At 37.6% G+C, this 25,356-nt stretch overlaps 1 long non-coding RNA gene across 1 annotated transcript; it reads right to left on the bottom strand.

The window, feature by feature from the left end:
* Positions 1 to 21,844: 21,844 nt before the first annotated feature.
* LOC142171423 (uncharacterized) lies at positions 21,845 to 25,074 on the bottom strand. The gene is made up of 2 exons (XR_012700987.1): positions 24,942 to 25,074; positions 21,845 to 24,850 (listed from the first exon to the last, which is right to left on the bottom strand). It is a non-coding gene; the product is annotated as an uncharacterized LOC142171423 (long non-coding RNA).
* Positions 25,075 to 25,356: the final 282 nt, after the last annotated feature.

A 25,356-nucleotide genomic window follows, 5' to 3' on the forward strand; every position in this document is an offset into this window, starting at 1 on the left:
ATAGTACTCGCTTTATTGCTTGATTTGTATTACACAAATAAAAAATATGGTAAAATTACATGACACATTAGACTGGATGTTTATTGATATAAACCCATGTCGCAGTAAACGAGAAGTTTAATTAACAATTGCGCATGTCATGATGTAAACCTGAAGTTTGCTAATACAGATAATTTTATCAAGCATGGCCTATTGAGCAATCTTGATTTAGATGCGCAAAATAAATGAGAATTAACATGGGTAAGTGTTGAAGGAGATTATTTATGAATTCTCTTGTTTTGCTTGTTCTCGCGATTACTATACCAACTAAATTGGGATTGAATCCCTTGAATTCTGAAATTTATCAAAGGTGAATATGGGCCCATTCACCTGCCATGTATAACACATAAGATGCATCTATGAGATGGTTACATGTGCGATTATTATTAACCTGCAACCTGGTGTTTGTGATGTAACTTGCTCAATAATTTAATTTAGAGCATAATTTTCAGATTTTCTATTCAAGACAGTTCATCTTGATAAGTTAGTTTACATCACAACTGGTTTAGCAAAATAATTTATTGAGTGCCTCCACTTAATAGTTAAACTATTGCTTATGAGAACAAAGTTATCTATATTAGTTTGATATACGTTATACACGAAAGTATATTATATTCTCCCCTTACAAGTAGTTCGAGGTCAGGAACTAAATAATTCCATCTTATATTATTGATGTGCGGTGTATATTTTGATTAACACCATAACCCACAAAGGTGGGGTTTCAAAGTTCAGAAAGTAAGTTAGTTTTTCTAACATGAGGGGGAGACAAGATAAACAGTTGAGAACAAGTTACATGGAATGAATTATCATTTGTACATCGAGATCCTCGAATAAAATAATATGAACTTGAAGTTCATAAAATGATAATTCATTTGCAATATATTGCAAAGCATGACAGATACATTTGCTGACCCAAAGAAAGTAATTATATTCTCACTGAAAATGCTCCTATTAGAATAAGTCCTAGAAGGACAAAGTCTATGGTACATTTAAAGAGCATAGACAAATCAGTTTCAAATAAAATTATTGATAAAGAAGATGAGCAAATGATCAAAATGATCATAATAAAGAGGCAAGTGCTCTAAAAGAGTACATGACTTAACATTTCAAAAACCTCAAGAGAGGTTCAAGTACCTAAAATGAATGAAGAGATCTCTATGTTATGTCTCTATGAAAAATATATTGGAACCGATATATAATGTTCGTCGATAACATATATGATAACGCTAAATTTATAAGAGGATCTTAAGTCAGGAGAAACAATGACTCGGTTTCATATGAAAGACATGTAGTTTTGGACATGTAGTTCAAACACTTGAAAGTATAAAGTCAATGGTGTGTGCAATCACTTTTATCTATTTTATATGTCTAGCATGACATGAAAACTTAATATGCATCTAAAGTCTATTTATATGACTTATATGACTTAACTTGTATGACAACCCCTGAAGGATTTAAATTGCTTAAAGCATATATAATTCTTGGTCCTGAAGTACCACATCATACGCGTAATTTGTGCACATATGTATCTTTCTATAACTATAAACATGATAATGTGATAGCGAGAATTTTTCCCTTTATGGAGATATTGAAAAGGTTATTCCACGACATTATATGAAGACATTATATATATACAAGAATGATGATTCCAAGGTGCAACATATTCATTCAAGTGATAATATGACTGATTTATTCATCAAATCTCTACTGATGTCAACCTTCAAGAAGCTAGTGTACAAGATCGGGATGCGAAGGCTCAAGGATGTGAATTGATGCTCTCATCAGGGGGAGTTAATACGCGATGTACTCTTTTTCCATACAAGGTTTTGTCCCACTGGGTTTTCCTTGCAAGGTTTTTAACGAGGCAACCAAAAGGCGTATTTCTAAACATGTGTACTATTTTTCCTTATCTAGAATTTTTTTTCGCTGGATTTTATTTTAGTTAAGGTTTTAACTAGATACATTATCTATTGAATAGACATTCAAGGGGGAGTGTTATAGAAAGTATTTTATTTACGGTGAATGTCTATATTTTAGAGAGATTTTAGGGTTGTTACTTTGTGGCTAAGTCACTTTTTCCTTATAAATAGAGGGGTTCTATTTCATTGTAATTCATCCCAAATAAATAAGAATTCTCTCTCTTTACTTTTTCCTGCAATACTTTTTTCTTCTTTTCATAACAATGTTTTTTGCCCTATCAGTGATATTTCACATATAAAGCATAAATTGTACAGTGCTAAATTACTTGTCATATTTTTTAGGTTACTCATACTTTCACTTATTATAATAACAGCAACAACATACCCGATATACTTTGGGTATGGGGAGTGTATACGCACACCTTACCCCTAACTCTCAACTACCTGCTAACCTTCTACCATAATCACTCCCACTTACTGTATAGTAATTCTCTCACTGTCAGAGTTTTTTTTTTGTTTCTCACACGGTGTCCGGTATCCTCATTGGAGCCCGACTATATCCGAATTCGCGCCGCGTAGGGCTCCATTCTGGGAGAAGCGCTCCCTACCAAGGATTTTTCTATACCAGGACTCGAACTCGGGACCTCTGATTAAGGGAAGAGAAGTCTCATCCACTGCACCACATCCTTTGGTGGTTAAATTCTAAAGAAATACTACAGTCAAACCTCACTATAACAACATACTTATATAACAATACTTCACTATAAAAGCCAAGCTTTTTCGGAACCAAATTTATGTTATGTTATAATATATGTTCTCTATAATAACATTTCGCTATAATATTCGGAACAAACGATATTGTTATAGAGAAATTTGACTGTATTAAGTGTCTTTCTTATAGTTTCATTTAGTGGTACCACAATACGACAATACTTGAAAAAAGAAAAGAGCAAGAGTACATTATTTTTTTTATTAGCCGCATTTATGGATGGAACATTAAGATAGCTTAGAAGAAAATTAAAAGAACCTATTAGTAATTCTATAGGATTAATAAATGTTAATAAAGTAGGAAATGATACTCAAAACAATGTAGGTCAGGGGTACGTACCTCTTCAACATTTGCTCAATTATAGAGTAAATTTTGTGGATGGTCATTCAACTTTGTATTCATCACGCAAAAGTTATTTTTCTTCTTTTTTAAAAGGGGTAGCCCGGTGCACTAAGCTCCCGCTATGCGCGGGGTTCGGAAAGGGCCAGACCACAAGGGTCTATCGTACACAGTCTTACCCTGCATTTTTGTGAGATTGTTTCCACTGCGCGAATCCGTGACCTCCTGGTCACATGGCAGCAACTTTACAATTTACGCCAAGGCTCCCCTTCATTTTTCTTCTTTTTGTTACATAAAAATCATTCAACTTTGTGTTCATTACCTAAAAGTCAATTTTCTTTCTTTTGTTACACAAAAATTATTTTACTTTGCTCTATTTATCACAAAAGTCACCTTGGCCAGATTTTATAATACTTTTACTTGAAAAGTCAATTATGCCATTCACATTATAAATCTTCTTATTTATGTAATACCTTCTATATGATATACTATATAATATATTCTTACATAGGTATTTTACTGGCACTCACTTTGTTTAATCATATTTAAACGTGAATATATTTTAAATATAAAAATAATAAAAAATATTTATTTTTTAATATTTATTTGAAATAATAACAAATAGATTTGTTTAACAAATGATAGTTTTTTTTAATAGTCAATATATTTATTTTTAAAAATTTAAAGATATCTTTGTGTTTAATATTAAGATTTTAAAGCTTTATATATTAATATTATTTATTTAAAAGTATTAATCCGATGTGTCATTCTGCTAAATGTGGGTATTTATTTATTGGATTAATGAGTATGGCTTGGTTGATAAATCAGTAAACTTTGATTTTATAATTTTCATTAAAAATATTTTATTAAGCTTGGTTAAGAACATGGACTTGAGTTTTGTTCACGGTAATATTACTGACAAATTTAATAATGCTACATATGAATCTTAAAAACTAACATTAAGAAAACATTTAATGTATAAATATATTATAAAAATAATAAATAAAATAATATAAAGTTATTTTAATTATAAGTAAAATACTTGGGTAAAAGTATATTATATAGCATATAATATATAAGGTATTACATAAATGGGATGATTTGTAATGTCAAGGGCATAATAGACTTTTTAGGTGAATAATTTGTAAAATCTGGTCAAAATGATTATTGTGATAACTAGAGCATAGTAAAATAATTTTTGTGTAACAAAAGAAAGAAAAATGACTTTTAGGTAATGAACATAAAGTTGAATGACTTTTACGTAACAAAAGAAAGAAAAGTAATTTTTGGATAATGAACACAAAGTTGAATGACCACCCATGAAATTTACTCCAAGTTTTGTATAGAAAATAATTTATTTATATTAGGTCCACGTCTATTGTTAAATAGTTCGTCTTTCTTTGTTAATGGCCATTCACAAACTTCTTGCCGCTAAAAAAGTTGATGTTTGGTTAGTTAAAAAAATAATTTCGACTCGCTCAACTCTCTGTACAGTTGATTGAATTTTTTTTCTCTACTATACTTGTGACTTCTCTTGTACTACTTCAATGAATACTGAATTTGGGTCATTTAGCTTCTAGTTTTGGGCACAAAGAAGAGTGCAATGAGGAACCTAATAAGTCCACAAGACACGTTTGTACAACAAAAAATTGCAGAACTATGACACGTTTTGGGATGGTCTTTATTTTTGACCCTGGCTTGTCCCATGGGCAGAATTTTAAGATAAAAAATTAAAAGTGTTGCTCATGATACAAACAAGGGGCAATACTTGTTAAACTTGAAGTTTTGTGGATGAGTCAAACAAGGGACAAAAGTTCAAGACCATCCACTATTTGTGTACTTCACCCATTGTACAAGGCCTCTAAAGCTCTTAAAAAATAAACGAAAACAAAGCAGCTACTAGTAAGGGCTAGCCACTTTTCAGCCCTGTAGTTGAATATTAATCACTCATGGAATTTCAAATTCCACATATAAAACTCGATGACAGTGGTTATTTCAATTATGGGGGCTAAAAAATGGCTATTTGTCTACTGTTATAAAAATATTATATTGTGGATATTCATTCATTACTCCGTTATAGATAATCTTTCTGAAGAAGATTATCCATTTAGTACTCTGTTGAAGTTTATCTACAAACAGCTGATGCAGGCAGGTTGCAAGAAACTCAATAAAATGATTTGCAGCAGCTTCTTATTAAACAGGCAGGTTGCAAGCAACTCATGCAGATAATTTACAAGCAACTGATGCAGGCAGGTTGCAAGCAACTCAATGAAATGATTTGCAACAGCTTCTTATTAAACAGGCAGGTTGCAAGCAGCTCATGCAGACATCTTACAAGCAGCTAAAGAAAAGCCTTGCAGCTGCTTCCTGAAAAGCCTCGCAGCTGCTTCCTTTCTTCTATAAATAGAGGAGTTTTCAGTTCATTATGAACATAAGTTTGAAGTTTGAATAATATATCAGTTTCTCTCTATACTTGTCTTCACTTTACAGTCTTTATTTTATAACACGTTATCAGCACGAGACTCTGTCATTTCGAGCAAATACTTTGAAAGTATCAGAGGTATGAACTTTCTTTTTCTAAATAATATAAAATCTTTCTAAACTTGAATTTGTAGCCCTGGATATATCGGGTAAAAGCTACATGTCTTGGGTACTTGATGTCGAAATTCATCTTGATGCGATGGGTCTGACAGGCACCGTCAAGAAAAAAAATCAGGCATCAAACCAAGACCGTACCAAAGCAATGATATTCCTACACCATCACCTTGATGAGGGCCTGAAAATGAAATATCTTACTGTTAAAGATCTAGTCATACTGTAGAATAATTTGAAAGATAGATATGACCACCTGAAGATGGTCGTTCTTCCACATGCACGATATGATTGGACTCATTTAAGGCTACACGATTTTAAATCTATCAGTGAGTATAACTCTGCTATGTTCAGAATTATTTTCCAATTAAAATTATGTGGTGATAATATTACTGATCATGATATATTGGAGAAAACTTTTACCACTTTTCATGCCTCGAATATGCTCCTGCAGCAGCAATATCGAGAGATGGAATTCAAAAAGTATTCTAAACTTATCTCACATCTTCTTGTAGCCGAGCAACATAATAGGCTATTAATGAAAAATCATGAAAGCCGACCAACTGGTTATTGTCCATTCCCTAAAGTGAATGAGACGAACTTCCACCAAGCTAAGCGTGGAAGAGGTCGTGGCCCCAGTCGTGGTCATGGCCGTGGTCGGGAAAGAAACTCTAATCATGGCAATAATAATGCACCAAAGAACCCTCCTTACCACCAGCAGTGGAAAAGGAAGGAACAAAAGCATAAAACGGTGCAAGCGGCAAAGCCAGAAAATGCATGTTATAGATGTGGACGAAAAGGGCTCTGGTCATATACCTGTCATACGCCAAAGAACCTGGTTGAGCTTTATTAAGCCTCCCTGAAGAAGGCAGAGAAAAATGTTGAAGCAAATTTTATTTCTGAAGATAATTTAGACTTCATGCATTTGGATGTAGCTGATTACTATGCACTCCCAGAAGGAGAAACAAGTCATATGATCAGGATGAATCTGTAGAAATGTAAATATTTTAATTTTGGTTATGTAATTGTTGTACATAAATAAAAGCTATGCTTTGATAATGATGTTTACTATAACATATTTTATTTATGTCATTTTGAAGAATATGGATAATCCTCAAATAATGTTTGGATCAAAAACCAATCATGAAGATATTTGTATAATTGATAGTGGAACAATTCATGCCATATTCAAGGATCAGAAATACTTTTCTTATTTGCATAAGGAAAAAGCAAAATTTTCAACAATTTCTGGTAATATAAGTTTGATTGAAGGCTCTGGAAGAGCCATTATATTTCTGTCTAAGTGAACAAAACTTATAACAGACAATGCATTATTCTCCTCCAAGTCCCGAAGAAACTTGTTGAGTTTTATAGATATCCGCCGAAATGGGTATCATGTTGAGACGACATATGAAATGAATATGGAATATCTTTGTATTACAAAGAATATTTCTGGCGAGAAGTGCATTGTAGAAAAGTTACCAACTTTATCTTCTGGCTTATACTATTCAACGATTAGTACAGTTGAAGCACACTCTATCGTAAACTAGAAGTTTACTGATTCAAATATTTTTGTGTTTTGTCATGGCCGTTTGGGCCATCATGGATCAATAATGATGAGACGAATTACTGAAAATTCGAGTGGACATCCATTAAAGAACCTGAAGATTCTTACAAGTAATGAATTTTCTTGTGATACTTGTTATCAAGGAAAAATGATCACTAGACCATCACCAATGAAGCTTGATATTGAATCCCCTGCCTTTTTAGAACGTATACATAGGGATATATATATAGACCTATTCACCCACCAAGTGGGCTGTTTAGATATTTTATGGTCCTAATAGATGCATCTTCAAAATGGTCTCATGTGTGTCTACTATCATCTCGCAACCTGGCATTTGCAAAGCTATTAGCCCAAATAATTCGATTAAGGGTGCAATTCCCAGATTATCCTATAAAGGCTATTGATAATGCTGGAGAATTCTCATCTCAAGCTTTTGATGATTACTATTTATCAGTTGGAATAAAAGTTGAACATCCTGTAGCTTATGTTCATACTCAAAATGGCCTTGCAGAGTCATTTATTAAACGTCTGCAATTGATAGCAAGACCACTACTTATGAAAACAAAATTGTCCACTACTGTCTGGGGCCATGCTATCTTGCATGCATCATCAGTTATCCGTCTCAGACCGATACATTATAATAAATATTCTCCGTCACAATTAGTTTTTGGTCATAAACTAGATATTGCCCATCTACGAATTTTTGGATGTGTTGTATATGTGCCACTAGCACCACCACAGCGCAGTAAGATGGGCCCACAGAGAAGGTTAGGAATATATGTTGGGTTTGAATCACCCTCTATTATTAGCTATCTTGAACCATTGACGGGAGATTTATTTACTGCTCGATTTGCAGATTGTCGGTTTGATGAAACAAATTTCTCACAATTAGGGGGAGAGATAAAGGAAATCAAAAGAGAAATTATGTGAAAAGTTTCATCATTATCTCATTTTGATCCATGTATCCCTACATATAATTAGGAGGTCCAGAAAATCGCCCATTTACAAAATATAGCAAATTAAATGCCAGACGCGTTTACTGATTTGAAAAGGATAACTAAGTCACATATCCCTGCAGAGAATGTGCCTATACGAATTGACGTCCCAGCAGGACTATCTACTAGCATGAGAACTAGTGAAACTAAAGTACGCCTGAAGCATGGTAGGCCTTTGGGTTCTAAGGATCGAAATCCTCAAAAAAGAAAATCGACAAATGATCAAAAAGATACTATAAAGGGATCTGATTGGCCAAAATGGCAAGGGGCAATTCAATCAGAATTGAACGCACTTGCTAAAAGAGAGGTATTTGGACCAGTAGTCCAAACACCTGCTGGTATAAAACCAGTTGGTCATAAATGGGTTTTTGTGCGAAAAGGGAATGACAAAAATAAAGTTGAAAGATACAAGGCTCGTCTTGTCGCACAAGGATTCTCACAACGACCTGGAGTCAATTATGAAGAAACATATACACCCGTTATGGATGCCATAACATTTCGATATCTCGTCAGTTTAGACTTACGTGAAAGGCTTGAAATACATATGATGGATGTGGTTACAGCTTATCTGTACGGGTTACTTGATAATGAGATTTACATAAAAATCCCTGAAGGATTCACATGTAAATCTCATTATTATATGTACGGGTTACTTGATAATGAGATTTACATGGAAATCCCTGAAGGATTTAAAATGCCTGAAGCAAATTCAAAATCTCGGGAAATATATCCAATCAGATTACAAAGATCTTTGTACGGTTTAAAGCAATCTGGGCGCATGTGGTATAATCGACTTAGTGAATATTTGTTGAAAGAGGGTTACATAAATGATGTTATTTGTCCATGTATTTTTATAAAGAAAATGACATCAAATTTTGTTATACTTGCTATTTATGTTGATGACATAAATCTTGTTGGAACTCCAGAAGAGATCCAAAAGGCAATTGAATATCTTAAGAAAGAATTTGAGATGAAATATCTTAGAAAGACAAAGCTTTGTCTTGGACTGCAAATTGAACATTTAGCAGACGGGATCTTTATGCATCAATCTGCATGTAATGACCCAACCGGTAATTTTAACTTTTAGAACCTCGTTCCCTAAAATAGAACTTCCTGTAGGTGCTTGTAATGATTTATGACTTGCGGGGATGGTTAGTTCGGGATTTGGAAGTGTTTGGGGTGAAAACCAGAATACTTGGTTCCTTAAGTTGGCCTTACAGTGAAAGTTTGACTTCGGTCAATATTTTGTGAAAACAACCCCGAAATAGAATTTTGATGATTCCAACAGCTCTGTATGGTAATTTTGGACTTAGGTGCGTGTTCAGAATTTTATTTGGAAGTCCATAGTTAAATTAGGCTTGAAATGGCTAAAAACAAGAATTTAAGTTTAGAAGTTTGACCGATGAGTTGACTTTTTGATACCGGAGTCGGAATCCAGTTTCGAAAATTTTCATAGCTCCGTTATGTAATTTATGACTTGTGTGTAAAATTTAAGGTCAATCGGAGTTGATTTGATAGGTTCCGACATTGAATGTAGAAGTTGAAAACTCTTAGTTTCATTAAGCTTGAATTGGGTATGATTCATGGTTTTAGCATTGTTTGATGTGATTTAGAGGTTCGATTAAGTTCGTATGATGTTTTAGGACTTGTTGGTATATTTGGTTGAGGTCCCGAGGGCCTCGGGTGAGTTTCGGATGGTTAACAGATCAAAAATTTGAGTTAAAAAACTACTACAATTTTTCCTCTTCTGTTGGACATTCTGGGCTGTGATCGAGCCTAGATATCGAGCCAGATATCGAGCCCAGGGTTGACGAGGTACATGCTCGAGCTAGTGTATCGAAGCCATGATCGAAGGTCCAGCTCGAGGGCCATGATCGAAGGTCTAGCTCGAGGGCCATGATCGAAGGCAAGGCTCGAGGGCCAGGATCGAGACCCAAGATCGAGGGTCACAATCGAAGGCCCAGCCTCGATGTCCTGATCGAAGGCCCAATCTCGATGCCCTGATCGAGGCCATGACCGAGGTCCAGGCTCGAGCCTGTGATTGAAGCCGCGATCGAGGCCCAGTTCGAGGACCAGTTCCGAAGGCTGCTGGGCAGTTTTATAAAAAGAGGGCATTCGTCCCATTTGCCATTTTTGACGAACTTGAGCTTGAGCAGAGATGACTTTTGGCAGATTTTCAAGGGAAAAACATTGGGGTAAGTGATTCTAACTCGGATTTGGTCTACATATACAAGTATATCATTATTTTCACAATTTAATTAGTGTTTTGAGATTGAAATTTGGAAAAGTTTAGAAATCTCATAGAAATGAAATTTTGAGATTTCGGTATCGATTCGGAGTCGGATTTGAGTGAAACTGGTATGGTTGGACTCGTAATTAAATGGGTTGTCGGATTTCATAACTTTCGCCGGATTCCGAGATGTGGGACTTGCGGGCGAATTTTTAATTAATTTCAGGATCTTTTCTTAAAAATGTAGTATTTTCTTATAGAATTGATTTCTACAATATTTAGTGATTTTATCGAATTATTTTGGCTAGATTCGAGCCGACGGAGTTAGATAATCGTGGAAAAGTCCCTATAGTGGATTAAATTGGAGCAAGACGAGGTAAGTCTCTTGTCTAATCTTGTGAGGGGAAAATTACCTCATAGGTGATTAAGATTAAACAATTGTTGCTAAATTGTAGGGGCTACGTACGCACGAGGTAACGAGAGTCCGTGCGTAGCTACTATTAATGCTAAAGTCCGGTTAGTTTAGGACTCAAAGCATGCCTTACTTGTGTAAATTGCATTCTTTGATTTATTTATATTAATTGATATCTATATGAATATATTGTGAATTGTTAGATAAAGATATTAAATGATGGAAATATCATAGGCTTGATATGTCTATTTAAATTAATTAACTGTTTAAAGAAATTTGTTCATCCTCCCGAATTAATCTTATAATGAATATACTCTCCTTCCGGAGGTACATAAGAAAATGTCCTCCTTTCTTGTGGAGTGGGCCGAACGCCTCGGCAGGATAGATGCATCTATGGATCGCGCCGTATGTCCCTCGGCAGTGTACACGGCACTCTGGATCGGGTCGTACGTCATCAGCAAAAATCGTGCTTAATAATAATAATTACACGATACTTTAATAATTTATTTCAGCTTGTGAAGCTAATTAATAAATTGAAAAATTCTTGGGATTTAATGAATTATTATTCTTGCTTGTTAAGGAATTAATTGTTACTCCTGTAAATGAGATTTAATTGATAAATTGGAATTTATTTGAATTGAAGGAATTTAATTAATATATTGAGAATTGTTACATTTGAAGGAATTTGATTATTTTTGCTGATTAAATAAATTATTGTGAATTCTGTAAATCATGCTAATTTAAATATCCTAGTTTTATTTCAGTTATTATTGACCCATAGTGAGTGTCAAAGTCGGCCATCTCGTCTCTACCACTTCGAGATTAGGCTTGATACTTACTGGGTACACGTTGTTTACGTACTCATACTACACTTGCTGCACTTTTGGTGCAGGACCTGAGACATGTACTAGTGGAGGACCTATCATCACATACCCACGTCATCCCGAGGCATAGTGGTGAGCTGCCTTTCTGAGCCGTTTTGCAGCTACCAGTGTCTCTTCTTATATTTATATTCTGTCTATTTCATTTCAGACAGTATTTGGAGTTTTGTATAATCTACTAGATGCTCATGCACTTGTGACACCGGGTCTTGGCATACACATTGGTAGAAGTTGGTATTTTCTTATTTTTCTTGGAATAAAAGTTTAACCAATGTACGGTTGACTTATTAGTTGGCTTGCCTAGTTGTAGTGTTGGGCGCCATCACGACCTATAGGTGAAATTGGGTCGTGACAACATGGTATCAGAGCACTTGGTTCATGTAGGTCTCACAAGTTATGAGCAGACCTAATAGAGTCTTGCGGATCGGTACAGAGACGTCTGTACTTATCTTCGAGAGGCTATATGGTGTTAGGAAACTACCTTTCTTCATATTCCATCGTGCAATTGATGTAGTACTAAATATCCTTCTCTTATTCTCTCACAGATGGTGAGAACACGCTCTAATGAGATTCCAGACCAGGGAAGAGCTACTCCCCCAGTTGCTAGAGGCCGAGGCAGAGGCCGAGGGAGGGCTCCAGCCCGTGGTAGAGGGCGAGGGCGTCCCAGGACTATTCCGGTTATGCCTCTAGTAGATCTAGCAGAGAATCCCATTATTGAGGATCAGGGTGAGGTGCCTATGGCAGAGCCAGCTCCGGTGGACTTCACATCTGCACCGGGATTTCAGGATGTCATGGGTCGTATGCTGCGATTCATGGACAATATGACTTAGGCCGATTTATTTCCGACAGACCCAGCCACATCTCAGGCGGGCAAGGGAGCACAGACCCCTACCACGCAGGCTCATGGACGGGCAGCTGCTGTATATCAGATCCAGGGTGCACTACCCGTGGGTGGAGTCCAGCCAGTGGCAGCAGCTACACCTGAGCCCAGGCCAGCTGTAGCCGCCGATCCTCAGAAACTATTGGACAGATGGACTAGACTACATCCTCCTATCTTCGGGGGTGAGCGACATGAGGATCCACAGGATTTCATTGATCGTTGCAAGGATAGACTGTACAACATGAGGATATTGGAATCCCATGGGGTTGATTTCGCTACTTTTCAGCTAGAGGGTAGAGCCCGTAGATGGTGGCAGTCTTATGCTCTTGGCAGACCAGCAGATTCTCCTCCCATGACTTGGGACAGGTTCACCCGTATCTTCTTGGACAGGTATATTCCACCCTCTCAGAGGGAAGAGTTGCGGTTTCAGTTTGAACAGCTCCAGCAGGGTCAGATGTCAGTGACTGATTATGAGGCGAGGTTTTATGAATTATCTCACCATGCACTAATGATACTCCCTACTGAGGCGGAGAGAGTGCAAAGGTTTGTAGCCGATTTACATACTGGTATTCAGGATACTATGGCTCGAGAGGTTGAGATGGGTACTTCTTATGAGCGAGTTGTAGAGATAGCCCGGAGGATTGAGAGTGTACGTCAGCAGAGCCGAGAGCAGATTATGAGAGATAAGCGGTTCAGGTACTCTGGAGAGTTCAGAGGTGCTCCGACCGGGGGCAGGGGTCAGTTCGTGAAGGGACAGTCCAGCAGACCCCCATATCCAGCACTATCACCTCCTCGAGGTGCTCCAGTGCGACTTTATCTCAGTGTTATCCCAGAGAGTTCTTACCGCCCACCAACTATTCAAGGTCCTCCCAGTGGGTATTCAGTTCCCCAGGGCCAGACACTTAGTCAGCAGCCCATCGCACCGAAGAGTTGTTACGAGTGCAGGGATCCTAAGTCACATGCAGAGGTTTTGCCCCAGGCTTCGAGGTAGACCAGTACAGCAGGGTCAGCAGCCTATGCTTACCGGACCAGTTGCTCCACAAGTGGTCCGACCACCCAGAGGTGGAGGACAGGTGGGTAGGGGCCGTCCTAGGGGTGGAAGTCAGCCAGGCGGAGGCCAGCCTGTTGGCGCTCCAGCTCGGTTCTATGCTTTTCCGGCTAGACCAGATGCAGAGGCCTCAGATGCCGTGATTACAGGTATTATTTCTGTTTGTGGCAAAGATGCCTCAGTATTATTTGATCCAGGATCTACGTATTCATATGTGTCATCTCTATTTGCTCCATTCCTGGGTGTTTCTCGTGAGTCCTTGAGTACTCCTGTATATGTGTCCACTCCTGTGGGAGATTCTGTTGTTGTGAACCGGATCTACTGGTCCTGTATTATTACATTCTGTGGTTATGAAAACTAGAGCAGATCTCCTATTGCTTGAGATGATTGATTTTGAAATTATTCTGGGTATGGACTGGTTATCTCCATATCCTGCTATTCTAGATTGTCATGCCAAGACCGTTACCTTGGCTATTCCAGCATTGCCTAAGCTGGAGTGGAAGGGTTCACTTGTTAGTTCATTTAATCGAGTTATTTCTTTTATAAAGGCTCAACACATGGTTGAGAAAGGTTGTTTGGCTTATCTAGCCTATGTTCGGGATACTACTGTAGAGACTCCAGCTATTGATTCAGTGCCTGTAGTTCGGGAGTTCCCTGATGTATTTCAGTCAGATCTTCCAGGTATGCCACCTGATCGTGATATTGATTTCTGTATTGACTTTGCTTCAGATACCCAGCCTATATCTATCCCACCATATTGTATGGCTCCGAAAGAATTGAAAGAACATCTTGAAGAGTTACTAGCCAAAAGGGTTTGTCAGACCGAGTGTATCGCCTTGGGGTGTACCAGTATTATTTATGAAAAAGAAGGATGGAACAATGCGGATGTGTATTGATTATCGCCAATTGAACATAGTCACTATTAAGTACAAGCAACCATTGCCGCGTATTAATGATCTATTTGACCAGTTGCAGGGTGCTAGGGTATTCTCTAAGATCGACTTGAGGTCGGGGTACCATCAGTTGAAGATTCGGGATTCGGATGATCTGAAGACTGTTTTCCGTACTAGATATGGTCATTATGAGTTTCTAGTAATGTCTTTTGATTTAACTAATGCCCCGACGATTTAACTAATTCCCCGACAACGTTTATGGATCTGATGAACAGGGTATTTGGGCCATATATTAACTCATTTATCATTGTCTTCATTGATGACATTTTGATCTACTCACGTAGTAAGGAGGAGCATGAGCAGCATATGAGAGTAGTGCTTCAGACATTGCGGGAACAAAAGCTATATGTTAAGTTCTCTAAATGTGAGTTTTGGCTAGAGTCTGTAGCATTTTTGGGACATATCGTATCGGGTGAAGGTATTAAAGTTGATCCCAAAAAGATTGAGGCAGTTCAGAATTGGCATCGTCCCACTTTGGCGACGGAGATCAGGAGTTTTCTGGGTTTGGCAGGTTATTATCGTCGGTTCGTAGAAGGTTTTTCATCTATTGCAGCACCTTTGACCAAATTAACCCAGAAGGGTGCTCCATTCTGATGGTCCGATGATTGTGAGGTGAGCTTTCAGAAGCACAAGACATCATTGACTACAGCACCAGTGTTAGTGTTGCCTTCCGGTTCGGGGATGTATATAGTGTATTGCGACGCTTCGCGCGTTGGTTTAGGTTATGTATTGATGCAGGAAGGGCAAGTTATTGCATATGCTTCACGTCAGCTGAAGCCCCACAAAAAGAATTATCCGGTACATGATTTGGAGTTAGTTGTGATTGTTTACGCTCTTAAGATTTGGAGGCATTATCTTTATGGGGTGTCTTGTGAAGTTTACACTAATCATCGCAGTTTGCAACATTTGTTCAAGCAGATGGATCTAAATTTGAGGCAGTGCAGATGGCTGGAGTTACTAAAAGATTATGATATTATTATCTTGTAGCATCCGGGCAAAGCAAATGTGGTTGCAGATGCCTTGAGCAGAAAGGCAGAGAGTATGGGTAGTTTGGCTTTCATTTCAGCAAAGGAAAGGCCATTAGCCTCAGATATTCAATCCTTGGCTAACAGACTTGTGAGGCTGGATATTTCAGAGCCTAGCCGAGTTCTTGTATGTATTGTGGCCCAATCTTCACTATTTGAGCAGATCAAGGCTCGCCAGTATGATGACCCACACCTGGTGGTTCTTCGTGAAACGGTACTACTAGGTGATGCTAAGGAAGTCACTATTGGTGCAGATGGTGTTCTACGACTCCAGGATCGTTTATGTGTTCCTAATGTGGATGAACTGAGGAAAAAGATCCTGGAGGAGGCACACAGTTCTCGATATTCTATTCATCCAGGTGCTACAAAGATGTATCGTGACTTGAGGCAGCATTATTGGTGGCGACGAATGAAAAAGGACATAGTTGAGTATGTAGCTCGGTGTCTAAATTTCCAGCAAGTTAAATATGAGCACCAGAGGCCAAGTGGCCTACTTCAGCAGATGACCATACCAGGGTGGAAATAGGAACGAATTACTATGGATTTTGTAGTTGGGTTGCCGCGGACCTTGAGGAAGTTTGATGCAGTTTGGGTGATTGTTGACAGGTTGACTAAGTCAGCACATTTTATTCCTATTGTGACTACGTATACTTCAGAGAGGTTGGCCCAGATTTATATTCAGGAGATAGTTCAGTTGCACGGTGTGCCAATTTCCATCATATCACATAGAGGTCCTCAGTTTACTTCACATTTCTGGAGAGCAGTACAGGGTGAGTTGGGGACCCGTGTAGAGCTCAGCACAGCCTTTCATCCGCAGACCGATGGACAGTCAGAGAGGATAATTCAGATTTTGGAGGATATGCTCAGGTCATGTGTGATTGACTTTGGAGGTCAGCGGGATCGTTTCCTGCCTTTGGCCGAGTTTGCTTATAATAACAGTTACCAATCCAGCATCGAGATGGCTCCATTTGAGGCTTTATATGGTCGGCGATATCGTTCACCTATCGGATGGTTTGAGCCAGGTGAGGCTAAGTTATATGGTACTGATTTGGTAAGGGATGCCTTGGAAAAGGTAAAGTTGATTCAGGAGCGACTTCGTACAGCACAGTCCAGATAAAAGAGTTACGCAGATCAGAAAGTGCGTGATATATCATTTATGGTAGGTGAAAAAGTTCTCTTGAAGGTTTCGCCGATGAAGGGAATTATGAGATTCGGGAAGAAGGGCAAGTTGAGCCCAAGGTTTATAGGCCCATTTGAGGTGTTGAAACGAGTTGGGGAGGTTGCTTATGAGCTTGCATTGCCTCCCAGCCTATCGGGAGTTCATCCGGTTTTTCACGTATCTATGCTCCGGAAGTATCATGCCGACCTATCACATGTGTTAGACTTCAGCACAGTTCAACTAGATAATAGCTTGGGTTATAAAGAGGAGCTAATTGCCATTGTTGCTAAACAGGTTCGCCAGTTGAGGTCCAAGAGGATTTCTGCAGTAAAATTCCAGTGGAGGGGCCAACCAGTCGAGGAAGCGACTTGGGAGGCCGAGGAAGACATGCGGAGCAGATATCCACACTTATTCAGCACTCCAGGTACAATTCTAAACCCGTTCGAGGACGAACGTTTGTTTAAGAGATGGAGAATGTAATGACCCAACCGGTCATTTTAACTTTTAGAACCCCATTCCCTAAAATAAAACTTCTTGTAGGTGGTTGTAATGATTTATGACTTGCGGGGATGGTTGGTTCGGGATTTGGAAGTGTTTGGGGGTGAAACCAGAACACTTGGTTCCTTAAGTTGGCCTTAAAGTGCTAAGTTTGACTTCGGTCAACATTTTATGAAAATGACCCCGGAATAGAATTTTGATGATTCCAACAGCTCCGTATGGTGATTTTGGACTTAGGAGCATGTTCGGAATTTTATTTGGAAGTCCATAGTTAAATTAGGCTTGAAATGGCTAAAAATAAAAATTTAAGTTTGGAAGTTTGACCGATGAGTTGACTTTTTGATACCCGAGTCGGAATCCAGTTCCAAAAATTTTCATAGCTCCGTTATGTAATTTATGACTTGTGTGTAAAATTTGAGGTCAATCGGAGTTGATTTGATAGGTTCCGACATTGAATGTAGAAGTTGAAAACTCTTAGTTTCATTAAGCTTGAATTGGGGTATGATTCATGGTTTTAGCGTTGTTTGATGTGATTTAGAGGTTCGATTAAGTTCGTAAGATGTTTTAGGACTTGTTGGTATATTTGGTTGAGGTCCCGAGGGCTTCGGGTGAGTTTCGGATGGTTAACAGATCAAAAATTTGAGTTAAAAAGCTACTACAATTTTTCCTCTTCTGTTGGACATTCTAGGCTGTGATCAAGCCCAAATATCGAGCCCAGGGTTGACGAGGTACAGGCTCGAGCTAGTTTATCTAAGCCATGATCGAAGGTTCAACTCGAGGGCCATGATCGAACGTCCAACTCGAGGGCCATGATCGAAGGCAAGGCTCGAGGGCCAGGATCGAGACCCAAGATCGAGGGTCACAATCGAAGGCCCAGCCTCGATGTCCTGATCGAAGGCCCAATCTCGATGCCCTGATCGAGGCCATGACCGAGGTCCAGGCTCGAGCCTGTGATTGAAGCCGCGATCGAGGCCCAGTTCGAGGACCAGTTCCGAAGGCTGCTGGGCAGTTTTATAAAAAGAGGGCATTCGTCCCATTTGCCATTTTTGACGAACTTGAGCTTGAGCAGAGACGACTTTTGGCAGATTTTCAAGGGAAAAACATTGGGGTAAGTGATTCTAACTCGGATTTGGTCTACATATACAAGTATATCATTGTTTTCACAATTTAATTAGTATTTTGAGATTGAAATTTGGAAAAGTTTAGAAATCTCATAGAAACGAAATTTTGAGATTTCGGTATCGATTCGGAGTCGGATTTGAGTGAAACTGGTATGGTTGGACTCGTAATTAAATGGGTTGTCGGATTTCATAACTTTCGCCAGATTTCGAGATGTGGGACCTGCGGACGAATTTTTAATTAATTTTAGGATCTTTTCTTTAAAATGTAGTATTTTCTTATAGAATTGATTTCTACAATATTTAGTGATTTTATCGAATTATTTTGGCTAGATTCGAGCCGACGGAGTTAGATAATCGTGGAAAAGTCCCTATAGTGGATTAAATTGGAGCAAGACGAGGTAAGTCTCTTATCTAATCTTGTGAGGGGGAAATTACCTCATAGGTGATTAAGATTAAACAATTGTTGCTAAATTGTGGGGGCTACGTACGCACGAGGTGACAAGAGTCTGTGCGTAGCTACTATTAATGCTAAAGTCCGAGTAGTTTAGGACTCAAAGCATGCCTTACTTGTGTAAATTGTATTCTTTGATTTATTTATATTAATTGATATCTATATGAATATATTGTGAATTGTTAGATAAAGATATTAAAGGATGAAAATCTCATAGGCTTGATATGTATGTTTAAATTAATTAACTGTTTAAAGAAATTTGTTCATCCTTCCGAATTTATCTTATAATGAATATACTCTCCTTCCGGAGGTACATAAGAAAATGTCCTCCTTTCTTGTGGAGCAGGCCGAACGCCTCGGCAGGATAGATGCATCTATGGATCGCGTCGCACGTCCCTCGGCAGTGTACACGACACTCTGGATCGGGCCATACGTCATCGGCAGAAATCGTGCTTAATAATAATAATAATAATTATTCGATACTTTAATAATTTATTTCAGCTTGTGAAGCTAATTAATAAATTGAAAAATCCTTGGGATTTAATGAATTATTATTCTTGCTTGTTAAGGAATTAATTGTTACTCCTGTAAATGAGATTTAATTGATAAATTAGAATTTATTTGAATTGAAGGAATTTAATTAATATATTGAGAATTGTTACATTTGAAGGAATTTGATTATTTTTGCTGATTAAATAAATTATTGTGAATTCTGTAGATCATGCTGATTTAAATATCCTAGTTTTATTTCAGTTATTATTGACCCATAGTGAGTGTCAAAGTCGGCCATCTCGTCTCTATCACTTCGAGATTAGGCTTGATACTTACTGGGTACACGTTGTTTACGTACTCATACTACACTTGCTGCACTTTTTGTGCAGGACCTGAGACAGGTACTAGTGGAGGACTTATCATCACATATCCACGTCATCCCGAGACATAGTGGTGAGCTGCCTTTCTGAGCCGTTCTGCAGCTACCCATGTCTCTTCTTATATTTATATTCTGTCTATTTCATTTCAGACAGTATTTGAACTTTTGTATAATCTACTAGATGCTCATGCACTTGTGACACTGAGTCTTGGCACACACATTGGTAGAAGTTGGTATTTTATTATTTTTCTTGGAATAAAAGTTTAACCATTGTATGATTGACTTATTAGTTGGCTTGCCTAACTGTAGTGTTGGGTGCCATCACGACCTATAGGTAAAATTGGGTCGTGTCACTGCATATACATAAAGGGTCTTAAAACGCTTTTACATGGACAAAGCGCACCTATTGAGTACACCAATGGTTGTTCGATCACTTGAAGTGAATTAGGACCCATTCCGACCTCCAGAAGAGGATGGGGAACTCCTTGGTCCTGAAACACCCTATCTCAGTACAATTGGTGCACTTATGTATCTTGCTAATGCTACAAGGCCTGACATAGCATTTTCTGTTAATGTACTAGCAAGATATAACTCTTCTCCTACACGAAAACACTGGAATGAGATTAAGCATATTTTGTGATATTTAAAGGGAACTCTTGGTATGGGATTGTTTTATGCTAACAAAGGTAGTGCGGATCTTATTAGTTATGCAGATGCAGGTTATTTATCTGATCCCTATAAAGCTCGATCTCAAACCGGGTACGTGTTTACATGTGGAGATATTGTCATATCATGACGCTCCACAAAGCAATCAATTGTTGCTACTTCTTCAAATCATGCTGAAATAATAGTTATTCATGAAGCAAGTAGGGAATGCGTATGGTTGAGATCAATAATTCATTTTATTCGAGAAAAATGTGGTTTGGAATGTGAGAAAAGACCCATAATTTTATACGAAGACAATGTTGCATGCATAGCCCAATTGAAGGGAGGATTTATAAAAGGAGATAGAACGAAGCACAATTCACCAAAATTATTCTACACACACGATCTTCAGAAAAATGATGACATTGATGTGCAATAAATCCGTTCAAGTGACAATCCAGCAGATTTGTTCACTAAATCTTTGCCAACTTCAACTTTTGAGAAGATGGTATACAAGATTGGAATGCGGAGACTTAAATATTTGAAACAAGGTTTTCATCAGAAGTAGTGAAATACGTGATGTACTCTTTTTTTCTTACTAAGATTTTGTCCATAGGGATTTTCTTATAAGGTTTTTAATGAGGCATCTAAAAATGCGTACTACTAAATATGTGTACTCTTTTTCCTTCACTAGGATTTTTCCACTAGAGTTTTCCTAGTAAGGCTTTAACGAGGCACATTATCTTTTAATGAACATCCAAGGGGGGTGTTATAAAAATATTATATTGTGGATGTTCATTCATTACTCTGCTATAGATAATCTTCCTGAAGAAGATTATCCATTTAGTACTCTGTTGAAATTTATTTACAAACAACTGATGCAGGCAGGTTGCAAGCAACTCAATGAATAATTTGCAGCAGCTTCTTATTAAACATGCAGGTTGCAAGCAGCTCATGCAGACAACTTACAAACAGCTCATGCAGGTAAGTTGCAAGCAACTCAATGAAATGATTTGCAGCAGTTTCTTATTAAACAGGCAGGTTGTAAGCAGCTCATGCAGACAACACTTACAAGCAGCTAAAGAAAAGCCTTGCAGCTACTTCTTTTCTTCTATAAATAGAGGAGTTTTCAGTTCATTATGAATATAAGTTTGAAGTTTGAATAATATATCAGTTTCTCTATATACTTGTCTTCACTTTACGGTCTTTATTTTACAACATCTACTATGTTAATCGAACAAATGGTGCCGCTCTTTCTCTGATTCCTCCCAATTTTTTGTTCAGATTTCAGGACCACGCTGAGCCAACATTACAGCTTCAAATTCTTAAATTTGGAAGATGATGCGTAAAGCTTTATCGACTTTCTCGGTTGACAAAATGGTAACTCAAACTAACAACAATAGATGTTTCAAATGTGTTTTAACATATTATTAGAATCGATACTCTATTAAGCAACTTCAATACTAAACCTCCAAATTTTATAAATCCTGAAGTCCGTCGTCCGTCCAAATACTTACAAATTTATGTAAAGTCGTATATAATGTCTTCAACGCCGATTTACTATAAGTATACATGACATGTATGAATAATTTATTACTCACACCAGAAAATATGTGAGAAAATCAGTTATTTTCCCATACAGAACATTTTCTGGAAAATGTTCTTCGTACCAGAAACACCCTGCGTCGCATCAGGAAATGGGATGGAAGCACAGCAATGGAAATAGCCATTGTCATCGTACACAGACCTTTGTGAAAGATGAGCTTCATGGATAAGACACTCTCCCATTCTTCCGAGCCATATTGACCAAAAATTGTTCGTGCATCAAAGGGATCAGTTTTTCCTGGTCCTTTTTTGCTACCAATTAGAGAAGAGTAAGTCAGTGGCAACCTTAACAACAACGACAGTTATGCAACTGGTAGAAATATTGAATCATAATAGAGACTTTGAGCCGACAGATAAAAAAGAATATGAAATGAGAGAATTAAAAATGGTACCTTTTTTGTGTTGCGCATTCATTATAGTTGCATGTAACTGTATTAGAAGGGGCAGAAAAGGCTTATCGGGAACTTCTCAAAGCACAAAAATAGCACAATAAATAAATAAATATTAATTTAGTAATTTTTACCACAGACAGTTTCGTGGATAAGTTATACAAGCATTCTGGTATTAAATCTGTAAAGGAAAAATATAGGAGGACATCCAGAAAAGTAACTGCATCAAGTGCACGGCTAAAAATAGTTTTAGGGGGCCAATTCTTTCTTGAAAGCAGAAAGTACCCGTATAAGAGAACATATTTGAATGAGCTGAAGCATAATGTTCAAGTATTTAATACTTGATACCAGAACAAAAACAAATGAACACCACAAGAAAGCACCAGCAAGTAATATAGAACTGAAGAAACAAGTTCCAGGCATCTAAATTTTGAATACAAAAGGTGAGAATGAGTTAGGGTTTGAGATGCTGAATTTGAAAAAGTGTCAGAATTAAAATGGATACTGACTCTTGGTGGTCAGTGAAATTGCTTCCCTTTTCAAAACAGGTTCAGACCATTTCTGCCTGTATTTAGAGATTCTCTACCATGTGCCTTATAATTTTAGGCCTTTTTTTTGGATAGCCTAAAAACTCAAGAGCCAGTGGCACAAGGTTCGAATCTCGGTGGATAATGGGCACATTCCTCTACCCTTCTCCGCTTAAAAATCAGGCTTTTGTACCGCTAGACCAAAGCCCTCTGGGGGTGCTTTACCCTTTTTTGTTATGAATAAATTGCTTTTATGAAAAAAGAAAGTGTAGGGTTCATGGGGGAAGGAAAAGCAGGAAGAAGCAGCACTAGATTGAATGGTCAAAGTATTTGAACGCAGCATCTACAGAAATAGAGAGTCCTAATGTACAAACAATAAAGAAATTGCCAGCAAAAATTAACCAGAATAAAGAATTAACACCTTGGAAGTTATACCTTTAACCTCTGCTTTGCATCTTTTTCAAGAACAAAACCAGCTTTAGTGAACGCATTGATGATTACCTCTGGAAAAGGCTAGGGAATAACAAATGCAGGAACTAAGTTCCCTTAGAAATAGCAAAGAAATTGAAAAAAGGGGGTAGGATGAGGGAAGAAGAAGCCAGAAATTGTGGATACGACATGCATGTAAAAGTCGGGCTTCACCACCAATTACTTCCACAAGAGCATGTACAACATAAGCTTTTGCTGGAGTACCTCTCCCTTTCATGCATTACTGCAGGATAAGAACAATTCTGAGTTCCAGCCAAGAAAAACTGTGACCTTGTGAAATCTCATTAGAAGCAACAACCTAGAAACATCCAGAAAAAGAGATTGGGGTCTCATAGAAAGGAAAATGAAGTCTCTAGATATAATATAAGAGAATAAGTTCTTCTTTTTGAGGTACTTAAATTTTGTTCATCCGCTTTGCCTAATTCCAAGTGGATCAACACTGCTACCTGTGGCATAGTTGAAGGCTCTAACACACATTTACCCTTTGTTTGTTTTGGAGTTAAAAAATTAAAGAAGTCTCTTTGAAAATTCACATTTTCACTCTCTCATGCGTAACATTTTTTTTATATAGTTCTTCCTTTTAGCTTTTAAGCATAAAAACTCAAGGAGACCTGATCTATGTTTCTTCTTCAATTGCGACACTGTTTCGTGACAACATATTAACATAGAGTATCATGTTCAAAACATGTATACTTCTAAAACAAAAAAAGAAACTTCCTATTTGAAAACATGTATACTTATAATCCTTACCACTAGCCTATCTTTCCTTGTTGCTTTTCACTCATGTCAAGGGCAGATGCACATTATACGAAGGAGTGTCACGTGACATCACTTCGTCAGAAGATGTTAATAAATATGTATACAAAAAGTACTAAATCATCTCGAATACATAATAAATAATGGCACTGCCTGACATAAAACGCTTCCAAATATACTGGTCGAGCGCCTAATTGGCCTCCTGCTATATGCAAATTTTGAATTCTCTTTTGTTTGAAAACATGGAGAGGTTTTGCAGGATTGAACTCCATACCTCCCTTAAAATAAAAATTCACTTAAACAAGTGAGGCAAAGCCCGTTCCAACTAACCAGAGGGAAAATAAACTCTATTATATTAATAAGTTTATTTGTTTCCTTCTTTAAATGTTGACATCGCTTGCAAAAAATTCAATGCACCCTACAGACTCCACAGACAAATTTTTACCATGCTAGTTAAATTGTCAAAACAAACCAGCTCAATGTACAAATCTAACTAGCTTCACTTAAAACATGATATAACCTAGGACGATAAGGATATTCCAACAACAACCTTTAAAGAGTAAACTTGAGAGGAAAAAAAACATAAAGAGCACGAGAAATGGCGATTATCACCTATAGACTTACCAAACCCTTCAGTCTTATAGACACAGGCCGACTCTCCAAAGCATCAATTACTTTTGGTGATACACTCTGGAAAGACAAATAATTTATTTTGAAAATTAAGACAGGGAAAAAAGATATTACAAGGAAAGAAAATGGCAATCTAAGTAGAAATGTTTACCCGCAAAACCTTAGCAGCAACTTCAATTCGATCCTTATTCCCAAGCTTCAGCATGACAACAGCCAAGAACTGAGTTCCGAAAGTTGATGAGCTTGTTGACCAGTTCAGGATGCATGGCCAACGGAAGTGATACAAAATGAGAGTAGTCAAGATTTTGGCTTTTAACTGCCTACAGGGAAAAAGAGACGTAAATAAAACTTGGAGAAATAACTCAAGCTTAACCCCAAAAGAGTTCCCTCGATGAATACAAAGAAGTCAAATAAAGTGGTCTTCTTTTTTAAGTAATGCTACTGAAAATAAATCACTGGCTCAAATATGGCTGTCTAGTCATGAGTTAAACTCTGTGTAAACCCACAAGTGGAGTTTGGGGAGAGTAGTGTATACACAACCTTACCCCTACTTTGTGAAGGTAGAA

This window comes from Nicotiana tabacum, chromosome 17 (genome assembly GCF_000715075.1).
Source record: "Nicotiana tabacum cultivar K326 chromosome 17, ASM71507v2, whole genome shotgun sequence".
In the NCBI taxonomy this organism is placed as follows: domain Eukaryota; kingdom Viridiplantae; phylum Streptophyta; class Magnoliopsida; order Solanales; family Solanaceae; genus Nicotiana; species Nicotiana tabacum.